This window comes from Ciconia boyciana, chromosome 5 (assembly GCF_034638445.1).
Source record: "Ciconia boyciana chromosome 5, ASM3463844v1, whole genome shotgun sequence".
Classification (NCBI taxonomy): Eukaryota; Metazoa; Chordata; class Aves; order Ciconiiformes; family Ciconiidae; genus Ciconia; species Ciconia boyciana.
Window position 1 is genome coordinate 46,549,894 of NC_132938.1, and position 23,119 is coordinate 46,573,012.

Consider the following 23,119-nt stretch of genomic DNA (forward strand, 5'->3'; position numbering starts at 1 on the left):
TAATAACAGAGTAACATGATGGTCATGCCTTCAGGGTTGTACAAAGATGTAAACGGAGTCATGGAATAAGGAGCTTTCATTTGAGAAGGATGCAATAGAAGATTTCAAGAAGACATTGCTAATTTTGCTCTATTTATTTTATTAACTATTTTTAGTTAGATATTAATATTGTTCAGCAGTTGAAAACACAGAGCGAGATAAAAGCAAGCAAACTAAATTTGAGAGCTAAAATGCCTTCCTGAAACTGGCAGACAGAACACTGTGTGTTGAAGAAAAAAATTCTGATTACATGTAGTTACCTTTCTAATCAACATAAAATCAGAAAAGAGATGCATGAAAAGTACAGGGAACTTTCTTGAGAAACAGATAGATTACCTAGTTGACTAAAAGTTGATGAAATGTCTTAGGATTCAGGAACCTCATGATTAATTGACTCTAGGCACGAGCATCCCATTAATGGCATATTAAAAGAGGTAGCATGCTACTGGACAAAATCTCTTCGTTGCAAATGGGTCTTTTAAGTAACCAGTTATACAAACATGTTTCTGGAGTCCTGACTGCTATAACTCTTTACCAGAAAAAAAAGTCCAAAGAGAAACCAAGTGTATGGCTTTGTCTTATTTCAGTACAGCTGAAAAAGGAATGCATGTGCCAATGAAGTAATGCTTGAGATAATAAACAAGGACTCTCTTTACAGTTAGTGCTGTCTTGAAATAACACTTTTTCTGTTACCTCTTAGTTTGCTTAACCAGTTGTATCTATCAAAGCCATTTTCTGAGAAGGTGAATCAAAATCCTGATTAATACAAGCTATAGACAAGGCACAGTTAATTAATTGGGTTAAGGGCACTGATGGCTCATTTTCCTTTTTTTCTTAATTCTAGGAAACGAACATATATGCATTATCTGAGATTTGGAAAGGATTTAGATTCTCTGGATCAGTTAAGACACTGTAGGAACGAATGAACAAATGCTTTATTTATTTTAAAATGATCGTAAGCCAGTTCCCTTCAATAAATAAAGAAGCAGGGGAAAGAGATTATTGGCAAAGAAAACCGCTGTATCGTCAATATCCTAAAAGAAACCTTTGTTTTATTAATAAACTATATTTGTATCGGTATTGTATTTCCAACCTCACCATCACTCAGATCCACTTAAACTAGTTTTTGTATCACGTGAGAATTTCCGCATGGAACATGTTCCCTTTTGCTTAAGCTGAAAAACACAGCAAAACAGATGTGTTTGCACCAATGTTTTTCATATTAATATTATTATATGTGCTAATAGAGAATGCATTCTGAGCATGTGGGATTTTTTCAGCCTTTTCTAGCCTTCCAATTCTATACCAAAAATATGTAGATTTAGTTTTCATTTGTTGTATTTAAGGTATAGATTTGTAAATTAAGAAAAAACCCACTATGTGCTTCCCTTTTCTGACCTTATTTTTTTTACCTCTTCTAGTCTTCCCATACCTTCAAATGTAAATATTTTGCAGTTTTTAAAGGAACTATGTAGTATTACTTGCTGATAGAAAGAGCGAACAAGATAGTTGAGAGACAATGACAGAAGATGTGTCTCTTCTTTTTTGATGTTTCTTAGAATCATAAGAAAAAGCCTATGAAACTGATCAATCACTAGGGAACCACAGATGTGTTAAATACATATCTATGCATATGCACATATATATACATGCATATACATATATATATAAATCAGTCTGTATATCCTCTTTGCTATGAATGACATAAACAGATATTAAAGAGATGTACACTACAGATAGAAGCCTAAATACAAAGGTGGTATGTGTTGAGATGCTCTGTTATTTACATAATACTCCCTTTACTTGGCAAATGTCCGAATAAGGAAATTATAGTAGAAGAAAGTGTCACTTTTACATTGCAATCTTTCAAATTGTAATCAATCAAGAGCATGTTGGATTATTCATTCACAGCATATAAATGCAATCTGTAGAAGTTAAATCTTATCAGCTCATTTCTCAGTCTTGACATAGACATTAAATTGAAGCTCAGCAAGCTACAGGTTGACATTGGTGTCAGGACCAAGCGTGTAGGCTGCTGAAATCCTTCAGGTATCTAGAGCACTCATTTTCTTCTTCTCCTCAATAACTGGGAAAGATGCTCATTGTACCTCTCCAAGGTGCCTATTTGACATTTCAGAAAAGAAGAAGACTGTAGCATGCATTTTCTTCCAAGCCTACAGCATTATTATTGTTTCGTACTTAGATCCTGCTATTATGCATGGATGTTCTTCATATACCTCATTTTGGGGGAAGCTGCTTTTCAGTTACTTTTGCAGTTGTGTCACTAGCTCTGTTGTCTTAGTTTATGCTCCCTGTGATCTCGTTGAAGTGGTAAATTATGGTTTCTGTTTCAGGAAGCATATAGTTCTTTGATTTATTCCCTTCCACCACGTTTTATTCATTGTCAAGCAGCAGCAGAGGTTTAAGCCTTGATTCTTGGTAACATTAATGGTCCTCTGTAGAACAGAGTATTATAGTGTGGTTTAGGTCACCGATACATAGATGATATTACAAACCAAATGCACTGCTTTGGGATGCTTTTATGTTAATAAACGGCTGTAGGATGTCATTTTGCTCTTGACATCGTAGATATAAGCATCAGCTAATAGTGTAGGACTAGGATCTGTAAACCTGTGAAATTTTAATTGTACTTCTGACATTGACACTCCTTTGCCTCAAGTAAGCCATTAGTCCACCTCAGAATTCCATATTATGAAATAGTGAAGATATTTTACTTCATGTGAGTATCTTTTATATAGCATCATTAACAATGAACGTTATAGGATATATCATGGCATTGTTCTTTAGTTCATGAAGTTTGCATAAGATTGTATTTATTTCTTTTGGGTTTTTAAAGGAGTGAACTTACTTAAGGTTTCCCTTTGGGGTTTAGTGCTTTTTCGAAACCAATGTTGTCAAATTAGGAGGACCTGCATATTGAACTATGTGCTTATTTCATGAAGTATTTTAAAAATTTACTTTTTGCATCCTTTCTTTTGATGATACCAATATATGTGCAAAGGATTGCATCTCTAAAGAAATGTTTTTTCGGTTCATAGAAACAGGAGAAAAATTTTTACAATTGGTGAATCAGCTGATGAGATATTATTCATGTAACTCCTCCTTCCTCTATATTCACTGCCTTATATGATATCTGTCTTTCTGTCACATATAGACACACATATACAAGCTGATGTATGCTTTGCAGAATGTTAAGATTTATAATTTGATATAAAATCAATACAGACAAGCCTTTCTTGTGCAGGGGGGAGAAACCTGTAAAAAAAAAAAATATATATATATATGCTTGCATTAGGTTCTGTTGTGATTGTGTAGTATACAATCAATTTGGATTCTATTTTAGCTATTAACAATCTGTTAACATATGACCTGTGCTTCTTGTCATCTCTGTTGTATCCAGGACTTGGAAACTGCTTTTTAAGACTCTACATGATATCTCAGAGGTTTTTTTGGGCGAAGAAGGTAGTGGTTTTGGTTGGTTGGTTGGTTGGGTTTTGTGGGTGTTTGTTTTTTTTTTAATGTTGCTTACCACCAGCTGTCTGCAGGTTTGTGGTTTTTTTTTTTTCCCTTTGGATTTCAGTTTTCTCCTGGCCAACCCATGGTTTACTTCTTGTGAGAAGGTGTGGTAAAAAGGAAGTATCTAAATCCTCATAATATGAGGTTAAAAAAGGATTTGTACTCTAATTCCTAAATTGGTTTTCTAAAGTCACCTAAAGTTCATGTGTTTCTCTACTTGAAAATTCAATGGCTGCAATGTGAATCAATTCTAGAAAGAAATTCAATGTCGTAGTGTATTTTCAAAATTCCCTTGCAGCCGTATGATTAGTAAAGTTCATTTTTCTTTCCTCGCCATCTGTGTGCATGTGTTTCATCTTATTTCCTGGCTGTTGGGGTAAATAATAACCAAAACAGTAGGTGGTAACCTCATTGCTCAGTAACTAAGTGATGGAAAGGTCTTGAAGTCAAGACTTTACTTTCCCAATAGTTGTCTTTTAATCTTTTTTTTATTAACTATTTTGATTTATTTTTTTAATAAACAACCTTTAGTCTTAGATGTGTCTGTCTGACCAGCTGTTTTATTGAAAGGCTGCCATATAAAATAATAACTCTAGGGTGAACCAGTCCCTGGGAACTGTCAGTTCTCGAGCTCTGAGTAGATGTCTGCCTAGAAGGGCTCTTATTTTCACAGTGTTTCCTTTGGGGCAGAGGAAATAAGTATACATGCAGAGGAAAGAATTAACTCTCTGGTGCATTCTAGAAAGTAATTTCCTATTCTGTGCTACATTACATGACATCTTTGAGAGTATCTTTCAGATGGGGACAGAGCTGTACCTGTAAATGCCTTGTGTTTTAAACCTTTTTGGTCATAGGGACAGCTGAGGACCATGGCAAGGGCTCCCTTTCCCTTGCGCTCAGAAGCAGCAGCAGAGGCAGCTCACACTCACTGTGAATGCCTTGACTTGACACAGGTACTGGTGCTGGCTGGGTATGTGGGACATATAAGACAGAGCAAACATAGGAGCTGTGGTCAGGGCACAGAAGTTAAGTGTACAGGAGCAGGCTCTGACCACCCCAAGACAGATACCAGCATAGCATGTCTTCTGAGGCAGTAAGAAACTTCCAGATGCACTCTTTCTGCTCCCTGTTCTTCCTCTGTAATTAGTGAAGTGTGTCTTGAGCAGCAGAGGCTGACTCTTCATATTGATGTGCTTGCTAGATCCCACTCTCATGCAGTCAAATAATTTGCTACAGGCAGTTCCTAGGGAAGTGCTAGGATCTAGGATTCACTCCAAGATGCTCCGCTCTCAATACTGTGAGGCACTGAATTCAGACATCATTTCAAAACAGGCATTTTGATGTATTGCCTGCAAAGGAATACATGCAAAAGAAACACCCTCCCATCATACTGTGCAGTTAAATCTGTGGATTTAGATGTTGCAGGAGTCTGAGTTTATGTTGGGCATCTTCAAACACTACCACGAACTGCCATGTTCACTGTTTTCAACTGTGTAAATATTTCTGAAGGGAGGACAAAATCCCTGGCTTCTCAGTGATTGTGTCCAGTTCCCAGATGTAGAAACATTCAGCAGTGGGCTGTTCTGTGTATAGCCTTGGAGGGGACGCTGCAGAAGCAGACAGAATAATGAGGCAGAGGTTCCTTGGCAATGACTGAGCCTTTATAGATGTGCCAGTAGTATTACAAAAGGGACTAGACTATCAAATCTGAATTACTCCATCATTGGTATGTTCATGTATCTGTTTAGGTACCTATATAGGTATACAGCTGTGTGTGCCTATGTTCTTGACAACTGCTTTATCCCATATAACTGCACTGTATTAGCTGTAGAGATATTTGGCTCTAGATAATTACATCAACTTTATCTAGTAGTTTACTCTTCTTTATTCCTTATCCTTCAGCTAACATGGCTTCTTTTCCTTCACAGCAAAGCTTCAAAATTTTTATCTTTACCGTGATCCACAGTTCCTCCACATCTGTGTTGTCTTCTTGTTCCTTTGTTACTATTAACTCTGTTTTCTCTGCTAACATACATTAAACAAGACCTCATACCCTGCCAGCATATACTGTGTCCAGGAATCTTGATTTTTTTTTTTTTTTTCCAACAACCCCTCTTTTCTGTGCTCTAATTAGAGATAAATTTCAGAGCATAAAGAAAACAATCTTAGACTAGAGTTTAAGACTAAAAATTAAATAAGATATCTCATTAATACTACTTGTTACCAAATCACATTCCTCTATTGTTGATTTGGATACTTAGCCCTTTTAACTTATGTTTCTGTTATAAATCGGCTTGCATATGAGGTCATGATAACCACAGGGAAAATTTCTAGACTTTTTCAGCCATGAATAGTCAATGAAAATATTGCATTAATTTATATTTAACGATATCTTTCAACATTCTCTTCTGAAATTTTTTTACTCTGTTATTGCAAGTAGTACACTCAAAGTTTCAAGTCAATTGGCTGGCCTTTGATTAACATATCCCTTTTATATACAGATTCATATCCACTTATCAGCTGCTTCTCAGTGACTCAAAGGTTCCAATACCATTTTTACATCAGCTTTCTCTCACTTCTTCCTGAGTATTTTTTTTCTTTTTCCCCTCATAAGTTTGTTTTCGGGGGTTTTTTGGGGGGAGGGGGTGACAGTGTTTGGTTTTGCAGTGTTTTGGGGCATTTGTTGATGGTTTGTTTTTTTAAAAAAACTTTGTGTGATTAGGAAAATCAGGTGCATGTCTTGCAAAGCTTACTGTTGTGGTTTAGCCCCAGCCGGCAGCTAAGAAACACGCAGCCGCTCGCTCACTCCCCCCCAGTGGGATGGGGGAGAGAATCAGAAGAGTGAAAGTAAGAAAAACTAGTGGGTTGAGATAAGAACAGTTTAATAATTGGAACAAAATAATAGTAATAATAATAATGAATTGTAATGAGAAGGAAAACAACAAGAGAGACAGAGGAACAAAACCCAAGGGAGGGAAAAAAGAAAAAAATAAAATAATAAAAAAAATGATACAACCGCTCACCACCCAGCCAGTCCCCGAGCAGCGATCGCTACCCCTTGGCCAACTCCCCCAGTTTATATACTGGGCATGCCATCATATGGCATGGAATAGCCATTTGGTCAGTTTGGATCAGCTGTCCTGGCTGTGCCCCCTCCCATTTCTTGTGCACCTGGCAGAGCATGGGAAGCTGAAAAAGTCCTTGACTGGTGTAAACACTGCTTAGCAACAGCCAAAACATCAGCGTGTTATCAATATTATTCTCGTACTAAAATCCAAAACACGGCACTATATCAGCTACTAGGAAGAAAATGAACTCTATCCCAGATTAAACCAGGACACTTCCTTAAGTTATAGACATCTGGGTTATATGATGAAAGAGAATATTTCAGGTAAAAAAAGCTTTGCATATTTGAATGGAAATCTATAGCACATCTAATATTTTCTAAAACAAACAAAATTAATCTAAGTACTATACAGAACGTGGGGACTTTAACTGGATGGTCCGAAATGCTACCTCAATACACAGTGAATGAATAAATATAAATAGTTCCAGAAACAGACCTTCAGGGATTTAGATGCAAAATTTATCTAACATTAAAATATTTCCTGGATCAGAAACTGTTGAATCGGGGGGGAAGAGGAAGGAGGTTACATAAACCAGAAATAGTCTAATTACACTGATTAAAGAGTAATACAGATGAAGGATTTTTAACAACAACAGAACCCCATAAATAATGCCTGAACCAAATATACTGTGTTGAGATTTTCTGTATTGAAAAAGACCAATAAATTTCTCTTCCCCAGGTAGTTTGCTGAAGACAAGGCAAAAAGGGTTCCTATCTAAACAATATAGAAAAATTTATACAATGTATTAATGTACAAAGTATTGCATATGATTCTGTCACAGGTCAGAGCTGTATACCCTTGCTGCTTCTTTAAGTGTATTAACTCAATTTTAGAAAATAAAAAAGTTAGGTTTTTGGGGGGTACGTGTGGGTTTTTTTCTTAAAAATGAAGGTTCAGAAAAAGAATCGTTCTTTAATTTTTCATTATTGGAGTAGCAGCTCTTTGCTTTCAGTGGTTGCAGAATAGATGTTAGGAGGCATGCCTGGAATGTTAAGCTGACCTTTTGGAAAAGAGATAACATTTTACATATCTTTAAGCATGCAGTGCCCTGGGGCAAAGCTAATTTCTTCTATTGGAGGATTTATTCTTGTTAATATTTAGTTATATTACATAGTATGTATGCATTGAAAAGCAATTTGTTACTGTTGATTATTAGTCTTGATGGTTATTTCAGTACAGGTAGTAAACTCTTTTTAAGAAATTATTCAAAACTTAGAATTGGAAAGGAGAGTTATTGTCTCAGAAAATTATCCTATCCCACTGTGTAATACTCTCATTGACTTTTGCAAGGTACTATACTGTGAGCACGTTCTTTACCACTGCAGAACTTATCTGCAGACAGCTCAAAGATTGTACAACTGAATAAAGCAGAATAATGTATGCGTACACGTTAATTTCTTGTTGTTTGCATGTAAATAGAGCAAAATATTTCAGAAGTATATATCTGTACTCATTATAATACTCACTACATATTATATTTATTAAAGAAATCTCCAGTATTTTAAATATACACAATGTCTGGCAGCCTGTGTGTTGCAGGAAGTGTTGAGAAAACAGGAAATGTTTAGGAGAACTAGATTAATTCAAGTCTGATCCAGGTAAAAATGAGGACTAGGCTCAGTGACTTAGTCCATGCTTTAATAAATGGGAAAGTGTAAAACATCATGGGTTTAAAGCATTAGTGCTGGAGTACTCAGTGATTAGAAGAACGAGTTCTACAGACTAATTTGGTTTCAGACATCTCGGCTCACTGTACAGTATGAATCAATATTTAAAAAAAAATCAGGATCATAAATGTATCTGAAGATTGCAATTCATATTTTTAGGATGGATGTCCAATTTTTGGAATTAATTCTTTGGCATCCCAATGCATGAAAAATTAATAGAGAACACACAAGGAATGCAATGGTTAAAAAGCAGGTTACGTGATTCTTGAATTCTTAAGGAAAATAGTTGAAGTAGTATAATCAGTAATTTACAATGCTGTTGAAATCCATTCCAGAATGGCATGGTTTTGATGTCCACACTCAAAAGCAACATAGGATAAAAAAAAAAGGATTGGAAAAAACTTCTAGAAATCTTTCCTACAAGGAGTGTTTTGGCTGATTTAGCTTATTAAGGTGAAGTTTAAGAAGCAATGTTACTGTCACCTGTCATTTACATCAGAATACAATCTTTGTTAAAGTGTCTTTATCCAGGCAAAGACATACATGAATCTGTTCCTCACAAGTTGATGCTGGACACATTCAGAAAAAAAACAGGTGCAAATTTTAATAGTAATATTACCATTTAATTTTAAAAAATTAATAGAATCATTTAAAAGGGCAACTAACATTCTCAATAACTGGATAGGAAATTATAAATTAAAGTTAAATATCTTTCTCAATATAAGTTCTATTTTAGATATACAGACTCATTGCAAGACATACTGCTCAGTGGACCACGTTAGCTAAGATTTTTAAATATTCTTTATAGTTCTTCCTTGAAATCCTATGGAATTATTAATCTCGCTCTACTATCCAAGCCTTGATATATTTAGTGTAATATTTTGCTTTTACATACAGCCATGTCATATATCAACGCATAATGAAAGTATGGAAGACACTACCAAAATTATTTTGTATCACAGTTGATGCCATTTAATGTTAAAGGTGGATCTGCTTTACCTTGGGAAGGTCTAGCTAAGAGTTTCAGTGTTGTTAATTGACAGAGCGGAGATTTTCCAAGTTGTTTAAAATTTATTGTTGTTCTTAAAGGATATGCCATTAACAGATTTATGCTTAGTGAAAAGTTTTTTTCACTATAACATGCTGACATGTAATAACTCCATAAAAGCAAAACCCAACATGAATATCCAATATTCTTGTTATAGATCACAGTAGTTATTAATTCAATTTAAGCATTCAAATTTTTTGTTATCATACTGACATTTAGCACATTAAATATTTCTGTTGGACACGTCTACTTCAGATAAATCTTTGTTTCCACATTGTGAAAAAGACATTCCATTCCTAGTCATTAGTTTTCTCAGTTTTTCCACAAAATTAAAAGTCATTTACAAGAATATTGTTACCTTTATGGGAGAAGTCTGGATGGTTGATGGCATTGTTTTCTGAACTAATCAGTTGCAGTAATGTCATAGAGTTATTCTTATGTTACTTCAAAATATATTAATATTTACATTTAATTAATATTTATATTCTTTAGAAGACCAAACAGGTGGGTAGGTAGATGTATGTATATTAATGTCACAAAAATTAATCCTTTTTTTTCTTTATTTAGTAACATCACCTAGAAGCAACTGTAATGGAGATTCAGTTCAATCTACCACATCAGCCATTTGCAGATCCTGAGGTAAAAACTTTAGTCTCTAGTAACATTTTTAAGGTTAAACAAGCAATATGTCTTATAAGGTTTTTTTTAATATACGTGACAGATTTATTTTCTGTTGTTTTCAGTTTATTGTAACTTTTCATAACAAGCCGCCTTGTTCAGAAGAAAATTTTCTTGTACAGTTGTAGATGAAACATATTTTTTAAATAATTCTACATTTAAAATACTAAAACAGTGTGTTTCTAACAGAGGCGTCCAAAACTTTGCAGAGCAAACAGGTTTAACGTATGACTATAGGTTTCCTTCTTCAGACAAGACATTATGAATGTGAAAACAGATGCAGACAGAACTGAAGGGTTTGTACTACTAGTGCTTTTCTTTTAGGCTAGCTAATAATACAGCCCTATAAAAATGATTTTCTGTTTTAAGCAATAGTAGCTTATGATATATAGTATATTTTTGAAAACTGAAATCATGTTAATATATAATAAGAATAGGAGGAATTTCCCAGTAAAAGGTTTCATTCAAAAATTTTAGTCTGATGAACGTAAAATGCTTCATCAGAGGCACCGAGTTGAGATATTTTCCAGTCCGTATCTTTGGAACAAAGTACTGACTCAAAGCCTAGGCCTGAGATACATCACATCTCTGTTTTAAGATATATCTTTTCTCTGAGTTTCCTCTTCAAAGGAAATTTGGAAGTTCTGCCTTGGGACAGCTTAAAATTGTAATAATATATATATAAAAAACTTATCACTGCTGTAAATATAGTATTTTAGGTAACATTTATTTATAGCAGCAATTTTGTGGTTAGTTTGGTAGCAAGTTGGTAGATTCACTGAGTTGGGCTCCTGTATATTTCAGGTAAGTATTTGCAGCTATGCCATAATTTTTTTTTTTTCTTCTCCAGATTTGGAACAGTATCTTTGGGCTCTATGTGCAGTAGCAATTAGGAATATTAAGCAGCTAAAATTATTTGCTAATTTTTTTGAGTTAGCTGTTGTACCAACCAAACTTATTTCCTGGCAGTAAGAAAGAATTTGTGATCAGAAGAACAGTAGTTTTCAGATTCACAGTGTCATTTTGAACAAAGTCATATATGGGCTTGTCAAGGCAGGGCAGAAAACCAGGAGATGAAAAAAGAGAAGTATAGACATCCTTGTCATCAGTGCTTTAGTAGTCAAATAGATCGAGCCTCCCTGAATAACTGAGTTCTTGAATTATTAAGGCATCTTCTTACTTTCCTTTGGGAGAAGATGAGAGACTTACTTTAAAAAGAGATACTAAATTTGAAGTGATAGGTCTTAACGTCTTTTGTTCAATACATTAATATGATTTAGTGATATTCATTCTTTGTACTATAGCATGTTACCTTGCTTAAACTATATAGAAAGAAAATTGCCTAATTTAAAAAATGTTCAGATTTCCAAACCCCTCTGATTTCAGTGGTCTCCATGTCTGCCCAGGAGATTTGTCTCCCTAGGTTTCCCCTATACTTAGAGAAGTGGAAAGTCTTTACCAGAGGGTGATTTGTGTGCTCCAATTCATCCTCTAAAAGAATGTGTCTCATTTTGCTACTAGTAGAAAGAGCCTCAGGAAACCAGCTTAAAATTAGCCATTGTGAATAACCCATCACAACCCAAAGACCAGATTAGCAAAGGAACTCAGGCAATTAACAGATATTTTAGTCAAATTTAGTTATTGAACTGCTTTTAACGATCTCTTAAGTGTTTCCCATCTTAACAGGAAAAATTCTTGAATGGAGCAGCTAGTGAAAGCAGGAGTTTCATTTAACCAGTGTTTCACTTAGCTTGGATGTTGGCCTGTGAAATGAATTTACTATGATAAAATAAAGGCTCTCAGCCTTTATTCATCCAGGAAAGGCATCTTCAGCAACCTTCACATTTGTGTATTCACAGCCGGCCAGATCTATTGTTTTGGTATTGTAGTAAAGATTTTTTTAATCTCTTCAGGAATGATGCAGAAGAGAATAAACAAAGGAAGCAGCAAACCCACATATTTTATTAACAACTAATGTGAGCTAAGCTTTTATTTTATCCTAAGGTTAGTGTTTGGATATAGATTTTACAGTTTTTGGTTTTGCTTTCATACATATTGAACAAACATAAGTGACTTATGTTGAAACTAAAGTTAAATAAAGAAAATCCAAGGAAGAGTCTGTGCTCCTGCTTTGACAGCAAGCACTGAACCTAATATAAAATGAACCAGATATAAACCGAATATAAAATAACTTCCCATCTCTAAAGCAAGCAGGAGATTTAAAGTATGTATATAACATAAAGTATATAACGTAGCAAATATGTATATATCAGTAAAGATTGCCCCATAGCAGTGATCTGAGGCTAATATAAAATATTCTAATATTATATATCATGTCAAAGAAAGTAAAATTCCCACCCAGTAAGATGTAGAAAATTAAACCAAGCATAGCTGTGTCATGTGAATCAAAAATTCTGTGAAACCATTGAACAAATATGTAGATATAGACAGCAGAGTCATAGTTTAATACATTTTATTGAATGTCTGGAACATATAGTAATAAAAATATTTGTTATAAATTTTAAGTTTCAGTAAAGGTAGGTTGACAGCTGCAGTATACTTTTGGATCAAGTTCTTAAAAAAATAAGAAAAAAGAAAACAAAGCAAACAAACAAAAAAAACCCCACAGGTGAAATACAGTTAAAGATGTGACTGCAGAATTGATTGAGGATATTTTATATTTATGTAGGACATGTCTGTAGTCAATGATATTGCCACACCGTGGACTCATAGCAATTTTTGTACCTTTAAGTAATCTTATGCTGACATAGACAGTGGTTAGTAATAGACATAACCAATAGAGGCTGGGGAGAGAAAGCTGGAGCACAGAATGGATCACAGCTCTGCACTGTTTCATTTGTGTTTGCTGCAGACAGCACCTAGAATTCAATCATTTACAGTAGTGTAGGCAGGAGATGACTCCCCCTGATGTCACTGGGTTGTGCTGGTTTAAAGATTGTACAAGTGGTGAATGTCTTTGTATGTCATTAAACAGAACCAGCATTATAACACAGAAATTCTGAATACTTAGATCATATTGAATTATAACGATATATAGCAGCGCCCATCAGCCAGTTATAGATATCTAGAGTAGGGAGCATGAACAGGCTAAATGTAAAGTGATACTTCCCAGTAATACTAACCTACCTTTCAAAGTTCAGGATCTTTTTCAGTGAGAGGTGGTATTTCTATATTTAATAGTCACTAATGTATCTTTTCTTTAGGTATTTGTCAAGTCACTTTTTTACATCATGTGAACTTCAGTATCCAAAACATCCTGTAGCAAACATCACTCCATGGAGTGAGTAGGTAACTTAGGCACCTGTCTTCTCTTTGCTTGCTTTGAACTTCCTGACTGATGGTTTCACCTGCTGCTTCATCTTGTCTAAGAGAGGAGAGAGTGAGCATTTATTCTTTATAAGTCCCTACCAAGGAAAGCAAAACAAAGGGAATTCAAACAATAGAGAATAATGGTCTAGAAGATTAAATACCTGGGTCCAAAAGCTCAATTGTAAAGAAACTGTTAAGGAAGTCAGATGTAATTTTCATTTGGGGCCATATACAGACGTTGAAATATCACAGTTCCCATTCTTGGCAATTTAAATAGTCTTGTGCAGAGTATAATTGCGAATGCAGTTTTCTAAGAATGAGACTGAGAATTAATTTAATTGAACTCAGGTTAATTTACTTCAACTGAGATAAGATGAATGTTGATTAACAGAGTCAAATGCCAAGTCAATTAAAGTAATTCGACCTTAACAAGAAAACATTTGTGACATATTTATTGACATAAAATCTCTTGAAACAAGATTACATGTGTTAGCTTTGACAATGCTGAAGTTCAGGTATGTTCAGGACATTATGTGAGCAGGAATTGCTGACAAAAACATAGAGCTTAAAACTGAACTCCCCTTAGTGTTCATGAAGTTAGAATCTCAAATGGAAATTGTACCTAGAAAGTCAATCAGGTTAAATTGTCTAGGCTGTTATCCTCTAGTTTTTAATATAAAAATGGAATTGCAAACATTGAAACAGTAAGCGTGGTCTGCCAAAAGAAATTTTCTTGTTTTACTGGATCTTCAATAACAACAACAAAAAAGGTGTTTTAAGATTCTTGTATCACAGAATTTGTATTAATTTCTCAGATTGCTAAAGCACAGCTCAATCTGTAATAAATATATAAGCTACCATTACAATGAAATAATGCAAAATTAATAACTTTTGAAATTACAAAGCTGGTGAAAGAATGTATTTTTAGCGTATCAACCCACAGAGAAAACTACAGGGGGAAAAAAAAAAGCAGCACAGCATAGTTGCACTTTACCATGCAACTAACAAACTGCCCAGAGGAAAACTTTCTGAGCTCTGAAAGGTGAAATATGCTCATTTAAACTCTGGCCTTATATTAAAGAAGTAAATTTGTGAAACTCTATTACTATATAATGAAATAAAAATGCATCAAATCCTTGTTTGTAGGGATGACACTTTTTTAGGAAAATAAAGCTGCCATATTGAAGGTTTATGAGGTGCTTAAGGAGCACAACAGATTTTAAAAAGAGAGAGAGAGATGAATTCTATTGGCTGAAAAAAAATATTCTCAGATTATTTTTTTTTCCATCACACTGGAAGCATGTTAGGTTAATAAATTTGCCTTCTTATTCCTCCCCCTGTCAGCACTAGAATCGTTGTGAGTGCAGTACTTAAACATTGAGGAAAGGATTTTTCCAGCCAACAGATTAAGGAAAAGTGTTTAAAGGTTATGTCTCCAGCTGATGAAGTAGATTCTCTGGTCAGCAAAGGAATAAATAAATGAAAATGGAAGACAGGAGGGCTCTCATTGAGTATTACTGATTGAGTAGACAATGAGGAAGGGGTGGATAAAAAGAATCGGTTTGATTTAAAAATGTTTTAGAGAAAGGTGATGAAAAAGGGTCTGTTTGAATAGTGTATGAACTGGATGTTCTTCATCCCAGAAGTTCAAAAAGGCTGGCTTGTGAAATCGACAGTTAGTAGCAGGGATTTGTAATGAATCTGCCAAGTTAGAGTGGCATCATATGACAGGAAAATATAGTATCTAGCTTATAAGAATGAAAAACATGCAACTGCAGGCTGATTAGTCTATCCTCAATAGTATTCAAGACTTATGAATAAATACTGAAAATAAGTATTCAAGTCATGACTGTAAATGAATAAATGTTGGAAAATACTGCATCAGTTTATCAAAAGTAGATTGTGTCAGACTAACCTTGTATCTGTCTTTGATAAGACAACTGATTGATTGTCTAGACAGGGAAATTCAATAGTTTTTAATCTAATTTCAGTAAAACATTGTGTATGATACCATACAGAGAAAGACAGTAATGCAAGATGTCTGAGGAAGTTGTGTTGGTGAGACAATTGTTGGATTTATAGAAGATTGTTGGTGAAACTCAAAGATAAGTAATGGGACAAAGCTTGTTTAATACTTTTCGCTGATGCACTTTAATGCCTGGGCAATGGCAATTTGCTGATGCAATGAAGTTAACAGTCAGTACAGAGAAGGACTGAGATACAGTAAGAATTAGACTCCTTAAAAATTGAAGTAATAGAAGTAGAATAAAATTCACTAGTTCAAAGTTCAAAATGTACTTCTAGCAACAGTTTGGGCTATGCAATGGAAATGTTACAGGTAGAAATAAAGAAAACATTTGGGATCTCCAAGTTTAGTTATGGATTGGTCAGGGTGAACGGGGCTTTGAGCAACCTGATCTAGTGAAAGATGTCCCTGCCCAAGGCAGGCATTTTGGACTGAAATGATCTTTAAAGGTGCCTTCTAACCCAAACCATTCTATGATTACTTGAAATCACAAAAGCAAAGCAGTTTAAAAAAATAGTTATGCAGCCTTAGGAAGCATCAGTCAAGAACTTTTAAGGAGGAATTAGTATTGTTATATAAAACACTGGTGAGCCTTCCTCTGGAATATTATGTACAAGGAAGAGATATCTTTATTCTCAGGATGAACATGGAAATGGAAATGTATTTACTAAGAGGAAACTAGAGAAGTTTGGCTGAATTAGCATAGTAAAACAAAAACTGAGTGATCTATAAATATATCACAGTGAAAAAAGATGATGATAGTTAACAGCAGCAACGGTAAAAACACCTAAAAGGATATAGACACCAGAACAGAGGGATATAAACATCCTGCTAATTAAGTTAGCCTGGAAAAGAGAAGACAGTTTCTTTGCAGAACAGAAGGAATGGGACAAAGATATTGCCTGCTTTTAAAGCAGATTTTAGTTGTTTTAGAAAGGTTTATGTAACATTAGTGACTGATCCAAGCAGTTCCCTCAGGTCTGTGTTCCTTGATTAATCTTTATGTTCCTTAAATAGATTAATGTTTGTTGTTAATTTTGTTTTGGTCTAAACTCAGCAATTTTTATGCAGGCCTGCATATGGAAACAAGGAAAAGCAAGGTTAAGGATCAGTATTGAAATACACTGAACAGAAAAGGAAGTACATTCTTTCTGCATCAGCCAATGTGATTTTCATTATGAAATTTTGTGTCTTCCTGCTTTGTCCTCACCTTTTTTGAAATGATGGGAATTATTACCATTACATATTGTCTATTTAGTGTCAAATGAGTTCCATGTGTTTTACTAATAAATAAAAGAATAAGGAGATTATCATGAATATTCTGACAAGCAGGACTAAGATTTGTGAAGGCTTATTTATGAGCAACGTTGAAGTCATTTGGCAATCTGCATGTAAAGATGGTTATACCTGTGAAAAAGTCTTTGCAGGATCCCACACTGATTTGAGACATTGCTTAATGTCAATCATTATAATCAGCATATAGGTCTCAATAAGAATACTTAGTTAATTACCTTGAAACCTTTTTGCGAGTCATCTATAATTTACAGTTTTTTGAGATTATGAGATAGAAATTAGTCTGGAGTCAAAAAGGCAACACTGTATAAAATGAGAAACTAAAGTAGAATGTCAAGCCTTGTTGGATTGTAAGCTTAATTATAACTCATATTCTTCAACCAATCAGCTCTTTTCAGACACTTTGGTATTGTGCCAGACAAAATCTTTATTTTAGAATTTCATGGAAGATGAGGGAAAAGTCTTTCATTTAGAGGGGATATGAATTTGTACTTTAAATTTGCACTAAGGTCTGTCTCTGGTTGTCATTTCCCTGGAAGATCTTTTTTATTCAAACTCTGCTCAGATCTTGTAGTTTTAAGCTACTTTCAATTTTTTGGTTTGTTTGTTTGTTTTAATTTTATTTAGTTACAGTTCTAACCAATCTAAATCTTTTGCTTTTAGAGCATAAGAATTCCTCACAGAAACTGCTAAATCTAGTGCACAGATAATAAAATTATAGAAAATTTCTGTAGATAGCTAACTAGACATACATGTCCTATATAGCTCATCAAATATGGAGGGAAAAGTGATGAGAAATGGAGGAGGGAAATGATAGTGGGAAAGGGTCAAAATATGTTCACATCAGAAAAATGTGAAATAAGAAGTCTAGAGATCACCAGCTTGATGTAATCAAAGAGGGCTATTTGAATGTCTGAGACAATACTGAACTCAAGAGCACAAATTTGGATGACATTTCCTACAAACTTTGGCATCTACTTTAAACTTTTTTTACAAGGCTGTCTGGGGCTGTAATTAGGTCTGTGAGTTTGCCTATATTGAAAGTAAAAATTGCTGTCTATTAATGTATGATCAGTGGTAGAAATTGTCAGAATATTCATAATTACTGAAAAGAAAAGCCAAGAAAAGACACAGGTTTTCTGTCAGTTTTGTGGCTTACATCTTTAGTCTCCAGTACATCACATAGGCATACACTAACCCATTTCATATGGTTATGTGTGACGATAAAGATGTATCATATTGTAGAATAAAGCTAAAAAATAACATCTTTATTATGAGTAAAAAGAAAATAATAATTAAAAAACAATTTATGATTTCAGGAAGGTTAAATATGGTGCAGAATCCCTTCTTGTGCATAGTGTAAATTGTCATCAAGCTATCAATCAGAACTGTCAGATCAGCACAGGAGCAAAGAATACTCACTTCTTCCAACTGTGGAAATAAAAAACTTATGCAAAAAGTCAACGCAGTTAGAAACTTTATTGACACTATAGGACTCCTTTGTCTAACTACTAGAGATATCAAATCGAGATCCGCAGACTTTCCTATAACCTGTCCAATTGTTTGCAATTTTTTCTCCAGATATTTACTGGGCTGTGGGCTTCGTGAATTTCTATTTCAACACTTCAGAAATGTAAGATTGGCTTAGCATTAGTATTTCTTGTTTATGGTTGCTTTCTTGCGCAATGTACTCAAGAAGTTACCAACAGTCAAGTGGGAAAAAAAAAATCCTTAAAATTTCCATTGAGTCCTGGCTCACTCTACTGTGGATATCAAAGGAGAAACAAATCTATTCCACAGTCACCTTTATCCCACATAAGTATTAAAAACATTGCTTTATAATGATAACTGACACAATTATCCAAATCAGTATTACAAAACCAGAGATTGGTCCATACGAGCAGCTGAATTTAGCTTTCCTCAGCTGTTGCCTGATTGGAATGTATTACATTAACATGAGTTGATCAGTATGTGTAAATTACTAATGGAAAACTGAGTTATTCATATAGAATGGAGAATTAATTGAGCTAAACTTATACTTTCTCATTCATAATACTTATCAGATATTTATCATTGGGTGATTTTCTCTGTGGTCTAATATTATTCAAAAGTTACTTGTTCAGGGGAAATATGTAGACCAATCTTCACCTAGAAAGAAATTCTGCCTGTTCTCTAAACTCTGAAGTTTTCGTGGTAATATTTCTTTCAGGAATAGGCTTAATTCTAATTCTAGTCTACTTCACTATCTGTTTCTTATAAGCAAAAAAAATCTTAGCTTTTCAAAATCCCTAGAGTCAAAGGAAAGATGTTTTAGTGCCTCTGTATGAAGTATTCTGTCATTGCTGTACAGTTATCTACTGTTCGACAGCATAGACAAATTTGTCCTCCCTCATAAGGCATCAGAATCAAATCTTATTCTATAGATTCAACCTCCTTTAAGATTACCACTTTATCTAGGAGATGTAGTGGGCTGAGTGGTCTAGAATATGTGTGACCATAAAGTCATATCAGATCATAGAATAAAGCTAAAAAATAATGTCTTTTTTTATGAATAAAAAACCAAAAAATGTAGCTTAAGGAAGGAGAAACATCCATTGGGAATTCTGTCTATATGAATCTCAGAGCATTATCTGATTATGCTTTCTCAAAATGCTATGACAAGAAAGCTATACACATTGAGGGCACAAAATTGTTGTGGTCTGAGCTTTTCAGTCCGTCTTGAATTTGCCAAGGGCTTGGATATGTAAGGGCACTGTTTTGTTGATTAACTCCTATTCAGCAATCAAAGAAGTCTGAGTGCATGTCAGGATTAATCCCTATCAATTTGTGGGGCAGAAGAATCAGGACAGTATTCTTAAATACCTACTGCAGAACAAGGGAATGGTCTTCTGTTGAAATACAGCAAGAAAAAGAAATATCGCAATGTTTTCACCTGTCCGCATTTCTCAGGAGCTCAGCAGCATCTCTTGGAGGCTGTTTTTGTGACAAAGTAGAAGAAACTCAAAGAAGAAAATGTTGGCTTTTTATGAGGCACACAAAAACATCAAGTGACAAATGATAAAGGTTCTGATAAAGCATTCAGACAGCATTGTACTTGAACTACACAACAGTATGGTTTACCCTACTGCCAAAAAACAAACTGAAAGGCTTCCCAAGAAAAGAACAGAAACAATCTGAGAGTTGCAAAGACAAGTAAAAGTTAAAAGTGACTAAACCCATAACTGGCTAACTTCCCATTGAGTTTGCTTACCTAGCCTATAATAAAAGGCAATACGATAGTGTTCTCCAAGTTAAACATTAAAGTTAAGTTGAATAATAGGATACAACATTCCCAACTCCTGACAAACATGGTGACAAAGACTTGCATTTCACAAAACTTCTCTTTTGAGACTGAAAACAGCACTACTGTAGCTTCTTGTGTTTCAGAGAGGTCTAAACTCAGTGTGACAGAAAGCACTTGTAGGTCTTCTCTCAGGCACAGCTATACTAGTAGGATGGAAAGGTAAGTCAGGTTTCTTGCAGAGAATAATTACTTCTTTTAAATAAATGATAGAGAAGATTGAATAGACTGTCAACAACATGTTAATCTCCTTCAATTCTGCTGCCAGTAACCGTTCCCCACAGACCATAAAAGAGATTCTGATTTGACTTTTAGATGCCTGGCCATCTGTTTCCTGAACACCTTGTAGTAATTGTCTGAAGGAATAGAAATCTGGCAAGCACATGTACTTAACCTGTCCATTCGTTCATGTGAGCTGCATCATTAGTAGTACACTATCTATAGTCCACAGTTGTCTCTCCCTTTTACAAGTCCGAAGTAATTATGTATGTGTAACGCGCAGCCTGTCACACCAGGAAAGTCAATTGTTAATACTGTCTCATATTTCTGTAATCTGTCTGTCAAATGATTACTCGTAACAAAAAGGGACAGAATTAATAGATGTAGGGTCTCTCTTGACAATTAACGAAACTAGGTGAAGCCCTCTCCCCCATGCCACAAAACCTTATGTGACGATTATGTTTTTCCATACATAGGTATGTTTTTGTCTTCAACAAAGCTGGCTTTTAAAATGGAAGAAATACAGCTGCTACCAGAGTTGTGGAGTCCTGGTCATTGATTTCATATCCTAGATGTTACTGCGACAGCAATAATCAGTAACAAGCTCTTGTTATCCTCTCTGACTATTTCAGGTGAGTTAGATGCTGCAGTTAGATGTAAGACATAAAGTCACACTGAAATGTACGCACTCAATTGTTTTTTTGGGGATTTTTCTCTTTTGAATAAAATTATTCACTTCTCTAAATGGTTATGTGGACTGTAAAAGCTTCATTTATGAGTTCAGCAAAGCATTTAGTAGAATTGTCTGTTTACTTTTAGAAAGGGAAACAAATGGGAAAAGTTTGAAGCCCTGAAATGTCACCACCACAATTGTATTTGGTAAATTTCATGGCATATAGTTCAAGGTTACGTTAAGGTATGGCAAATCATGTTATAATCATGATTTGAACTAAATTAATTCTTGTTCCTGGAGTGGATCGGTGCTAGAAGACCTGCAAAGCGATAATGCAAGTGGAGAAGTCTGGAAACAGACCTTTTGTCAGCATTATTAGCAGTACACCAGATTTCTTGCAACTAAAATAAAACTTAAGGAAAAAGATCAATCAGCTGTGTTTCACAAATATGCCCTAGAACTGAGGCATAACAATAGAAGTGCAGATAGTGAAAATATTATTTAAGAACATAGGATTGGTTTAATACTTCAGAACTAGAGGATTGCTTCTATGCTTTTCTTATTGTCAATGAACATGCATATCAGATTTAAATGAGGATCATAGGAAAGAAAATAAACCACCAAACTAGAAAAAAATCAGCCAAGACCTGCATTTGTACATTTAAAACATAGCCAGTAAAATGCACTGCAGAAGAAAAGCAGTGCAAATATGTCTTCTCTCTTTTTAATGTGTTTTTTTTTATTAGTAACTGTCTTAAAAAATATTTTCTACAATTTATTTTGTTTTTTAGAGTTTGAGGACAAAGTTTTCTTAAAATACATGAAAAGGATGCATCTCATCATCTAATCTCATAGGTGATGACATACATATATTACTTCATGTTGCATAAAAAGTGAAATTTCTGGAATCCCTACTAGCAGTTTTGTGCATTAGCAATAACACTACTTCTATTGTCCTTCTTGTCACCGTATGTGAGCAAGCTATTACCTGATTGACTTAGCCTTGAGATTTGATTTTTAAAAGCATGGTGTGTAACACTCCACATGAAAATCCATAATCAGTGCTAATAATTGATACGAAGGCTATTGTGAGTGTTCAACACAATTTTGACCTGAGAAAATGTGTGGCGATATATATGTATTTTAAGGGACTTTTAAAAGTCTTTTTTCAAATGTCTATTTGAATTAAATTCTTCTCCCAAAGGTCACATTTAGTATTTAAATTTGGTGTATATTTTGTATGCCTACATTAATGCAATTTGTAGACACGATATTGTCTGTTAATGTTATGTTGTATCATTTTGGAAATGCTTAACATTTTGAGATAAGGACTCAACACTGATCAAGTATCCCTAAAATATTTTTTGGCCACTCTTTTACAAAGCTTTTTATCATACTGGATAATTTTCCTACTTCCTCTGGTTTCACTTCCTCATCCCTCTTCCTTGTGTGAGCTGGGATCACCTTCAAAGCAAAAGATTTCTGAGGGGCTGAACAATGGTACTATGGTACTACAGGTGTACCTGACCTCTTTTAATTCAGTCAAAATAGGTCCATAGCAGTGCAGGGGGGAAGGCAGGCTTGCTTTGAGCAGACCTTTCTCTTATATCTTCTTTGAAGTAACTTCTGTAGACAGGAGCAATGAAGCCAAGGTAGCAAACTGTGCTTCAAGGGTGAAAATAGTCCTGAAGACTTGGGCCAACAAATGCTGGCAGAATTTCACAGCATCTGAAGGCACTGTCCTAGAAATCCATGCTGTGTTCACAAAACCAGAGTGTGGCATCTACATGAGAGATCTCTTCAGCGTGGCAGAACGTGTGCTTCTTTTAGGTAGTTAGTCATCACCAGCTAAAAATAAAGCCTTTAGACCAATTTAAGAAAAAGATATAAACACAAATCCAAATTTAAAGATGGAAGTTGTGGAGAGGCATTCTAAATTTTCATACATTTGGAAAGTAATTACTGGAGGAAAGCACATACTTTAATTAAAGAGAATGTTTTCTTTCCCTTACACATCTTTTGATGGAAGTCTTACAAAAAAAAAATCTTAAAACATTTTAATTTGGAGATAGTAGCAGGCAATACCATACTAAAAGAGTTCACCGAGCTCACCAGGAATATTTGCATCTCCTTCAAAAACG